The sequence below is a fragment of the Pteropus vampyrus genome, unplaced genomic scaffold (genome assembly GCF_000151845.1).
Source record: "Pteropus vampyrus isolate Shadow unplaced genomic scaffold, Pvam_2.0 Scaffold12, whole genome shotgun sequence".
NCBI lineage: Eukaryota > Metazoa > Chordata > Mammalia > Chiroptera > Pteropodidae > Pteropus > Pteropus vampyrus.
The window spans coordinates 13,967,870-13,979,619 of NW_011888793.1; the positions used below are offsets into that span (position 1 = coordinate 13,967,870).

At 32.5% G+C, this 11,750-nt stretch overlaps 1 pseudogene; it reads left to right on the forward strand.

The window, feature by feature from the left end:
- Positions 1–287: 287 nt before the first annotated feature.
- On the forward strand, positions 288–406 carry LOC111732893 (annotated as a pseudogene).
- The last annotated feature ends 11,344 nt before the right edge of the window (positions 407–11,750 follow it).

Consider the following 11,750-nt stretch of genomic DNA (forward strand, 5'->3'; position numbering starts at 1 on the left):
CTTGCTTTTCTCAGGCAGTAATACCTGGCAGAATTTTCAAAACAACTAATATCTCTATCTTTAATATGTTATCTCTAACTTTGTCAATGACTGGAAAACATTCCATGGATGTCGATATAGTGTGACTTATTGAACCAATTCTTCCATCGAGATGCATTTACTCCCCCTACCACCACCATTTGCCACCTCTATGGACTAAGCTATAAAATAAGAATCCTTATACATACGTATGCTGGTCCTTCATCTCAATGAAATTAACATCTAAGAGTGGGTCAAAAGTTTGTCTAGTCTACAGCCATGCCACTCTGAACATTTCCAATCTTGTCTGATCTCGGAAGCTAAGCAGAGTCGGGCCTAGTTGGTACTTGAATGGAAGACCACCTAGGAATGCCAGGTGCTGTAGCCGTTAAAAAAAAAAAAGTTTGTCTATATCTTATATTAATACATTACCGAATTGCTTTTCAAATGGGCTAACAGTTTGCAGTATTTCTCAAGAAATATCTGAAATTATTATTCTTCCTCAATCTTATTCCTACCAACAAATAATAGGTATTATCACTCTATAATTTTCCCATTTTGATGGAGTAGAAATTGGTATGTCATTGATGCTTCAATTTGCCTTCTCTTATTATGCTTCAGTTTATGATTATTTGTGCTCTTTATATTCTTTGCCTATTTTTCTACTCGGTTGTTTGCATTTTGTTAACGTTTAAGATTACCTTGTATTGCTAGAAATATTCATGCTTTGTCATCTGCTGAAAATTTTCTTTAAATATGTTATTTTCTCAGTTGATCTTATTTATAGCATCTTTGGCCATAAAGTTATTAAAATTTGTATGTAAATATATGTCTATATGTATATATAGAAATATACTTTAGAGGAATTTCCCTCCTTGGTCAAAAATGCCTATCACACCCATAAAGGGAGAGCTAGATTGTTTTGCTAGATGGTGATCCTACTTACAACTCTGTTAAGAATAACAAGTTCCCTAGCCTCTGAGAAGTACTGGGCCCTTACAGAAAACATGCATTACGGTTCTACTGTTTTCTTGTTTTTCAACTTGAACTGTTTTTATTGAGGTGAAATTCATACAACATAAAATTATTCTAAAGTGAACAATTTAGTGATTTTAAGTACATTCACAGTGTTGTGTAACCTCCACCTCTATCTAGTTCCCAACTTTTTTTATCATCACAAAATAAACCCCTGTATTCATTGAACCGTTGTTTCCCATTCTCTCCTTTGCTCAGCTCTTGACCACCATCAATCTGCTTTCTGTCTCTATAGATTATTCTGGAGTTTTCATTTAAGTAGAATCATACAACATGTGACTTTTGTGTCTGGTATCTTTCACTTAGCATGTTTTTAAGATTCATCCATGTTGGGGCATTTGTCAGTACTTCGTTCCTTTTTATAGTTGAATAATATTCCATTGTTTGTATACATCACAATTCGTGTATCCATCCATCCATCCACTGCTGGACATTTGGATTATTTCTTCATTTGAGCTATTGAAGATAGAGCTGCTATGAAAGTTTGTGTACAAGTGTTGCTTTGAGTTTTTCAATATTTTCAGGTATCTAGAAGTGAAATTGCTGGATCATATGATAATTCTATGTTTGACTTTTTGAGGAATTCTATTTGTTTTTAATTTTGCTTAACTAGTATGTGGCACTTAATTTGAACCTCTGTTTATTTCTATTAGATTCATGAATTAACAGTTAGTATAGGATTATTAGAAATATAATGATATTCATCATCACAGTTCAGTTCACAGAGCATTTTCTCTTTCCTCATTTTCACTAAAACTAACTAATAAAGGATTAACCAACCTAAGAAACCCTGCTGTTCCACAGTGTACATTAAGGCCAGATCTTCTGATACAGAACTGAAAAATTTGCTAATTATCAGCAAGGGACTGACAAACACTCAAGCTACAAATTCCAGCATTGTATTAATTATCAAATAACTCCACATGGGGGGAGAGGGAGGGAAGCAGATAGAATAAGGAAATGTATACAATTTACATGAAATGTTAAAATGTAATCCTTGAAGTACAGATAGTACTAGTTGAGCTTAAATTCACACTCTTTAAAATCAAAACATAAGCAAGATGAATCTTCCAGAGGACAATTTTTAAGAACACACTTTTAAAATGTTTTTAGTCCTTTTTAAAAATTTTTGAGAACTACACACACACACACATAAATATACATATTATGGTTGTTTTTCTTTTTAGGAGAGGGCCAGCAATCATAAGACAATTTGGTTTATTTTAGAGCATTGCTATTTTAAATTCTATTTCAATTTTCCTTTTTCTCTTGTGTCTTTCTTTCCGTTTTTTTTTTTTTTTTTTTTTTTTTTTTTTTTTAGTTGTTTTGAATGACAAGGAAGAAGACAAATCGAGAATTGTAAGAAGTGCTTCAGGGAAAACTCAGGGGATATAACCACCTAATTATGAATTTCCTGAATGTGCAACTCCACCAGCAGCAACTGGACATGATTAGTGCAGTGAGCCTCACCACCAGCTGTTCTGCAAAAACAAATCAGTGAAGGATTTTTAAGGCACATTTGCCTTTGGACTTGTTTTAAGTTTTAACAATGCAAACAGTGCCACGTCACTTTTTTTTTTTTTTTTGTAGGTGACAGGTTGAGAAGAAGCAAGCATTTCTTACAACAAAAGAACGAGCCTATGGAGTATATATATGCCTACTTGAAGTAAATGTGTTTGATTCTGTGTAAGAAAATAAGAACTGCAAATCTGTCTCCTTATATGTGGAACCAAAGCTGAAAATGTGTGCTCTAGAGGCAACTATAAAATCATATTTCATTCTGGCATATGCACCAATGATTGTGTTGTGTGCGTAATGCATATGTGTAATCTATGTGGTAAGCTTCGCAGACTGAGAAAAAGTCAGTGTTATTCACGAGGCTTGGCAAGCAGGAACCATTTATTTAGAAAAATTTACATGGGCTGAAACAATGTGAAAAATGTACTGCCCGGTTTGTCAGCTTATGAACATAGCAAAAAACCACAGTACTTCCATCAGCACAAAGATTGTGAGAGAACCTCTCTTTTTTGTTGTTTTCTAGTTTACACTTATAGAAGAATGATTCTTCTTATACAATAAGAGAATTTATGCTTAATGCATACTACCTTTCACCAAAAATTCCAAAAGGGTATTTATAGAACCAGAGATTAAAAAGAAGAAGAAGAAGAAAAAAAGCTCTGGCAACATGATACACTAAAGGGAAAGCCAAAAATCTTTATAGATTTTTATTGTCATTGTGTACAGATCAATTTTTAATTGCTTTTAGCTATGGACTCTTAGGTTTCAAAGTAGTTAAATATCTTCACTAAGTGCCTAGTAGCTAAGTTCTCAGGATGTACAGCTCCATAAAGAAAAAAATAGAAACATGAAGATAAATGAACTTGGAGGACCCATTTAATCTTTGTGAACCAGAAGATATTATTTAGACTTTTTTTTTTTTAATTCAAAGGCATTTTTTAAAAATAGACTCTTTAGCTCGTAAAGGGCTACAGAAGTGATCTAGAGCAGGCAGGGAAAGAGAGCCTGGGCGATTGGCGAGTGAGGGTGGATGGTACTCAGAAAGGTACTGTCTTTTGATTTTAGTGTCTAAGTGTCTCACAAACTGGCCTCTGATGTTTTGATCTCATCTTTCACAGTGTTTGCTCTAATGTCTTTTCATCAGTCTTATCTGCCATGTCAATTCAATGCCTTTAAATTTTTTGAGAGAGGAATTTCCATTTCCACCTATGAAGAATTAACTGTTATAGGAATCAACTTCTCACCATACACAGCTGAAAAATCAGGCAAAATATATGAAATGCCAATTTTTAGACATTAGACATCAGGCAGTGTAGAACTGGATCCATGAGAGTCCCTGTATTTATCCTAGATTACTGCCTTGAGGAGGTTTCCAGTGCACAGCACAGGGAAAAGGGAGTCAGCATTTTGTTGAGATGAGGAAAGAGATCAGCTTGCCAGCTATATATAATCTTCAAGACCGAGTTAAGAGAGAGAGCTAGGAAGAGAAAGAGGTCTAGAAATCTGCATAAGAATCCCCTTCAGTGTTTTCTGAATATCAATCTGTATATGCATAAGATGAAGCTCCTCGTTGCTGGGCATGAATATATTCTGAGCGAAGACTGATTACTGAGAAACTGTAAAGTGAACAACTCCTAGAAATCACATAGGACTAAAAAATGTTTGAATTTCCTTCATCTAGAGTGGAGAAATCCGGTTGAATACTTAGCCATTTAGTAGAGATCTGAGAAGGGCCATGCCTTATATGCAAAGTTAAATTAGTTCTATAAATAAAGTTATTCTAGAAGCTCCCTAAAAAAAGCTTAAAAACAAGCTTCAATACGATAAAACCTTTAAGTAACCTCACTACCTACCAGAAAAAGTCTAACATTCTTTAAAGGAATACAACAAAATCTAGCATTAAATAATATAAAATTTATAACCATTATTCAATTAAAAAATCACCAGATATAAGAGGAAATAGGAAAACGTGACCCATCCCAGGCAAAAAATTGCTAAATGAAACAGATCCTGAAATAATAGCGATAATAAAATTAGCAGATATATATGCTAAAATAACTGTTATAAATATGCACTGTGTGCTTACAAAGAATAAAACAACATAAACATAAGGAAGTAAGAAATGAAAGATATGAGTAGTCTTAAATACAACTCCTAGAGATGAAAATTTCAATATTTTAAACAAAATTTACCCTGGGAAAAAAAATCCTAAAGAAGTGGAAAAAAGGAAGAATGAGACAAGTAGAAAACCAATAGCAAAATGGTAGATTTAAACTCGATTATATCAATAATTACCTTAAAGGTAATGGTCCAAACACTCCAAAAAAAGCAGAGTTTGTCAGACAGGATAAAAAGCAAAACCCAACTAACTGTTTAAAATGTGATAGATATATACCATAGAATATTATTTACCTATAAAAAATAGTGAAATTCCGATACATGCTATAGCATGAATAGACCTTGAAAACATTACGCTAAGTGAAAGGAGCAGACACAAAAGGACAAATATTCTTCTTAGATGGAGTACATAGAGTAGACAAATTCATAGTAGAATAGACAGAAAGAGTAGAAGCTACCGGGGGCTGGGAGGTGAGGATAGTGAGGAGTTAATTAATAGGTACAGAGTTTCTGTTTGGATTGATTTTTAAATTCTGGAAACTGATAGTGGTGATGGTTGCTAAACAATGTGAATATAGTTAGTGCCACAGAAATGTATATCTAAAAATGGTCAGTTTTACATTATGTATATTTTACCACATAAAACCATGATATATTATTTGTATTTCACATTAAAAATGTAGAAAAAGCAAGACTCGACTCTATTCCATCTACAATAAATGCTTTTAAAATATAAAGACACAGATAAATAAAACAGTTATACAGTAATATACCATACAAACACTAATCGAAAGATAGTTGAAATGGCTCTGTTTATACTAGAAAAATTTGAATTCTGAAGAAAGAATAAAAAAAATACTTCAGAATTATAATGGGGTAAATGTATTGGGAAGATACACAATCTTAAATATTCATGCACTTAAAAACAGTTTCAAAATACATAAAGCAAAAATTGATAAAATAGAAGGGGAAAATAGACAAATCTACAATTATAGTTGGAGAGTTCAACGCCCCTCTTTCAGTAATTGATAGAACAAGGAGACAGAATTAAAACACTGTGGCTTGAACACCAACATTCTGTTTAACACCCCACCAAGTAATCATAGTATACACAGTCTTTTCAAATGCCAATAAAGCGTTCACAAATATAGGCCATATTCTGGGTCTTAAAAGAAGTCTCAATAAATTTAAAAATTTTGAAAACATACAGTGTACATTCTGAATCACAACAAAATTAAATTAGAAATCGATAAAAAAAAAATTCCTGGAAACTCCCCATACATTTGGAAATTGAACAACACATTTCTAAATAACTGAAAAAAGAAATCACAAAGGAAATTAAAATATATTTTGAACCGAATGAAAATGAAAACATAACATATCAAAATTTATGGGAGACAACTAAAGGAGCATACAGAGAGAAATTTAAAGCTTAAATGCTCAAATAAATAAGCTTCTATTTTATGAAACTAGAACAAGGTAATTAAACTCAAAGTAAGCAAAACAAAAAAAAGCTAAGATAAAGCTAAGAACAGAAGTCAATGAAATAGAACAGAGGAAATCAATGACACACAAAAAATGTTTCTTTTAAAAGTTCAATATAATTGATGAATCGTTAGCCTGATTGACCAAGAAAGAGAGAAGACATGAATTATCAATATCTAGAATGAAGCAGGAATATAAATATAGATTCCTCAGATTATAGAATAATAAATATTATGAACAACTTTTGCTAATAAATTTGATAATTGAGGCAAAATGGGAAAATTGTTAGAAAAATATAAATTACCAAAACTCATTCAAAAAGAAATTAATACCAGTATCTAGTAACAAAATAGAGTTTGTACTTAAAAACCTTCCCACAAAGAAATGCCAGATTGAAATGGCTTCACTGGTGAATTCTACTAAACATTTAAAGAATAAATAACATACATTCAATATAATTGTTTTGAAGACAGTATTATGCTGAGGTTCAAACATTACAGGAAAAGGCTACATATCAATAGAAAAATCTTTAACAACATTTTTGTATATCAAATCCAGCAATATATAAAAATGATAATATATCACACACAAGTAATGTTTATCTGAAGAATGTAAACTTGGTTTATTTTATTTTATTATTTTTTAATTGAGACATAATTCATGTACTACAAAATTCACCCATTTAAAGTGCACAGTGCAATGGTGTTCAGTAATTTAGTATAGTCCCGAGATTGTGTAACCACCTCCATTATCTAATTCCAGATTATTTTTATCACCCTATAAAGAAAACCTGTATCTATTAGTAGTTACTATTCAATCCTCTCTCCTCTGTCCCTGAAAACCTCTAATCTGCTTTCTGTCTCTATGAATTTGCCTATTCGTAGGATTTCATGTTAATGGAATCATACAATATGTTGCCTTTTATGATTGGCTTCTTTCAGTTAGCATAATGCTTTGAGGCTCATCCAAGTGGTAGTATATATCAGTACTTAATTCCTTTTTACAGCTGAATATTATTCCATTGTATGAGTATATTACATTTTGCTTATCTATTCATCAGCTGCTGGATATTGGGTTGTTTCCACTTTTTTGATTATTAAAAATAATGGTGCTATGAATATTCATGTACAGGATTTATGTGGACATATATTTTCTTTTCTTTCTCTCTCTTTTTTTTTTTTTTTTTTTAGATTATATACCTGGGAGTAGAATTTCTGAGTCATATGGTAACTCTATGCTTAACTTCCATACTGTTTTCTAAAGTGGCTGTACCATTTTACATTTCCCTCATCAATGTACGAGGGTTCCACTTCTCCACATCCTCACTGACACCTGTTATTGTGTATCTTTCTGATTAAAAGAGAGTTGGTGATATGACTGGTTTAATATTTGAAAATCAATTATGTTAATAGACTTAAAAAGAAAAACTATGTGATCATGTCAATAGATGGAAGGAAAGCATTTGACAAAATTCAATATCCATTCTTTATAAATGAAGAAAAAAGAAAACAACTCTCAGCAAACTACAAATAGAAACTTCCACAACTTGATAAAGAGCATCCCTGTAGCTGACATCAGACTTAATGGTGAAATATTAAATGCTTTTCCCTTACAACTGGGTAAAAAGCAAGGATGTATATTCCTTATACTTCTTTTCAACATTGTACCAAGAGTCCTGCTCAGTAGAATAAAGTAAGAAAAGTAAATAAAAGGCATACAGATTGCAAAGGAAGAAAATAATATATTTATTTGTAGACACCATGATCATGTATATGGAAAAGCTTAAGATATCTCTAAAAAACACTATAAGATCTAAGAAGTGAGTTTAGAAAACATACAGGAAACAGTGTCAGTACATAAATATCAATTGCTATACTAACATTAAATACAATTTACAACAGCATTGAAAACATAATGTACTTAAGGAAAACTTTAAAGAGAAATGTACTAGACTTATACACTGAAAACTACAAAGACTACTGAGAAAATCGAAAGAAGGCCTCAATAATTGGAGAGATAAACTATGTTCAATGTTTTTTATCAATATTAAGGTGTCAATTTTTCCCAAATTTACCTATAGAATCAATGAAATGCTGATCAAAACTCTATAAGACTTTGTGTTTAGAAATTGACAAGATTATAAATTTACATGGAAGTGCAAAAAATCTAAAATGGGAAATACGATTTTGATAAAGAAGAACAAAGTTGGGAGAGATGCTAAACACTACCTGTTTCAAGATTTACTATAAAGCTATATTAATCAAGATTATGGTGCAAGCAAAAGGATAGATATAGAAATTAGCAAAACAGAATAAAGAGTCCAAAGTTAGACTCGCATATGTAGGAATATTTGATTTTTGACAAAAACATATCAAGGTAATTTAATAATGAAATAATCGTATTTCCAACAAATGATAATGGAACAATTTTATTTCTAGTTGCAAAAATATAAATCTTGACCCCCTATCTTACACCATATTCAAAACTTACCTTTAAACGAATCTAGGCCTACATGTGAGAGCTAAAATAAGACTTCTAAAAAAATCTTTGTCACCTTCAGTTAAAGAAATATTTTTTTTAAGATAGAATACAAAAAGCATGAACCAAAAGAGAAAGAGCTTAAATTGGACTTTATCAAGATTTAAAATTTTTTCTCTTAAAATGATACTATTAAGAAAACCAAATTCAAGCCATGGATTTTTATAAAACATAATCCTGATAAAGGACTTCTATTCAGAAAGTATAAAAAATGTTACAACTCATAAACGACTCATGAAAAATGGGCAACAGATTCGAACAGACACTTCCTTCACTAGAGAAGCTATATGAACAACAAAAAAGCACATGAAAAAAGCACTCAACATTCAAAATCATTAGTCATTAAGAAAGGGCTAGTTAAACCATGACGATATACCAATATATGCCTAGGAGAAGGCTCCAATTTAAAGACATACAAAATTAAGTGTTGGCAAGGATGAGGAGCAACTGGAAATCTCATAGATTGCTGGTAGAAATGTAAAATAACACACCTACTTTGTCAAAGAGTTTGGCAATTTCTTAAAAAGTTGAATATGCACTGACCTTTTAGCAATTTCACTCCTAAGTATTTATCCAAGAAAAAGGAAAACAAATGTTCCCAAAAAATATTTCTACATGAACTGTCAAAGCAGCTTCAAGAAAACAAAAATTGAGGGGAAAAAAGCCAAATGTTCATCAATAAATGAACGAATTTGGTGTATCTATTCAATAGACTACTACTGAGCAGTAAATAGAAACAAAAAACTAAAACATGCTATAATAGTGATGAATCTCAAAAACATCACACTGAGCAAAAGAAACCAGACATGTAATTTATGATTATGTTTATATGAAATTCTAGAAAAGGCAAGAGTAATCAAGATTTAGTAACCCAAATCAGATTAGTGGTTGCCTGGGTCTGGAGTGGGAGAGGGTGACTGAAATAGAGAAAAATGGGACTTTGTGGGGTGATGGAAATGTGCTGTATCTTGATTAGGTAGTTACACTGGTATACTCATTTGTCAAAATTCATGAAAATGTACATTTAAGATAGATGCATTTTTATCATATATAAACCACACCTTAAGAAAGTTGATTTGTTTAAAAGGATTGCACAGAAGGCAATCATTTTAGAGAATGTGTTTGGAGTTGTTCTCTCCACCAGCTTGGCTATCTCCCTCTTTCTCCCTGGATTTCTCTTCCCCCACCCCCATCCCCACCGTCAGCCTCTGCTGCTTCTAAGCCACGGCCTTCTTTCATTTGCCAGCTCTCCAAATATTTGAAGAGGTCTCTATCAATGGTTTCCTTCACTCACCCACCCCCACAAAAGTCTCCTCTCCTCCGGGTTAAACATTGCCAGTTCTTCAGCCATTCACATTTGATGCAGTTTCTACTCTTGATAAAAGTGGGCCTGGAAAAACTGTGTGGTTGTGCAGGAAGGCAAGATCTGGAAGGATCGCGAATTCCCCAAACATAGGGAGGGTATTCAAAGGGCTGGGAAACTAAAACAACACGAACAAAAATGTAAGTGTTTACAGTGGAGAGGCATACAGGGGCCCAAATTATACAAGGCCACCTAAGCCATGGTCAAGATTTTGTTTTTTCCTAGGTAGGTTTTAGGAGAGAAGTGATATGATCTACCCCAGGGCAGTCTTCCTGCATTGAAGAAAATTTCTTTCAATTAGTTTCCTTTGTTGCACACGTCAGGGTTCCACTATCTCAGTAGCTTCATCATCCATGACATAATTTCTCTTTTTAAATTTCCTGTATTCTGTGAAGCACAGTGGCTTTAAAACAGCTTTTTTTAATTTTGTTATATCTCATGTTCTCTTCTCTTCCCCAGCTTTCCTGGCTTAACTATGCGGACGTTATTTAACTTGAACACCTTATTTATCTTCTCTCTGTTTTCCCACCTGTAAAATGCGGGTAACATTTGTAATAGTTTTAAGGAGTTGCTGTGATGATTAAATGTATTAACATATGTGAAATGTTTTGAATACTTCCTGGCATATAGTAAGCACTCTTTAAGTATTTTCTGTTATTTACCCAAGGATAAAGAAGAAAATCTTACAAGCTTCCAGACAGAATGAAGAAGTTATCTGTAAAGGGGGGTTGGTGGTAAGGAATTAGGCTGGCAGTAAAATTCTATTTTGCAATGTTAGAGTGTAGAAAGCAGTGGAATGTATTTTCAAATTAAAAATCCTATGACCAGTTGCTATATATTTCACTTGTCAAAACGAAAGATATTATTACATGTATGTAAAATGCATTTCCTGCCACACAGTAAGCATTCAGTAAGGGTTTTCTGTTATTTTTATTACACAGGGCCGTGATCTGAGACTTCTACCATTTTGGATTGTAACTTACACTTCCATTCCACACGCGCCATCCACCTACACTCTTTCACCTGACCCATTCTCCTCTTTGTTCTTTCCCACTTACATTTCAATTATTCCAGCCCCAGGAAGCCAGGAAGGGTCTCACATTCCATCTAAATTAATGGAGTATTTCTCTACTTTTGCCAGGTTTGTGTTAGATATACAAGATTTCTACCAGGGGAGCAGAAAATATATTTATATTTGGCCTATTCAAAGTCTTAGAAATAGGGAGCATTTGCGATCTTACTTCCAAGTATGATGTCAGTTTAGTTCAAATAAACTCTTACAAAAATTTTAAAAATAAAATCTTTGGAAATGTAAGAATCCTGGAAAATACCAAAACCAGGAGAGTTTTTGTTTCACAAAGAAATCTCCCTTGCTTTTATTTAATTTTTAAACCTCTAACTGCAGCAAAATGGATCTCATATAATTGGAAAGTTGGTTATTTAATGATTTGAATTAGTTTTCTGTAGTACCCCATTTATTGATTCGATTGGTATTATTTCTTTTTAAACCGAATTATTTTATTATTGCTAAATTTGAGACTTTTTAAGAAAACTGCAATTTGAAATCTTAAAATTTAGACTCTTTTGAAGAGGGAAAAAGGATTTAAAAAACTAAAGCACATTTGTCAAGAATTTTATGTCTGAATTTTTTTTACACAATAATTTAAGGGAAAAA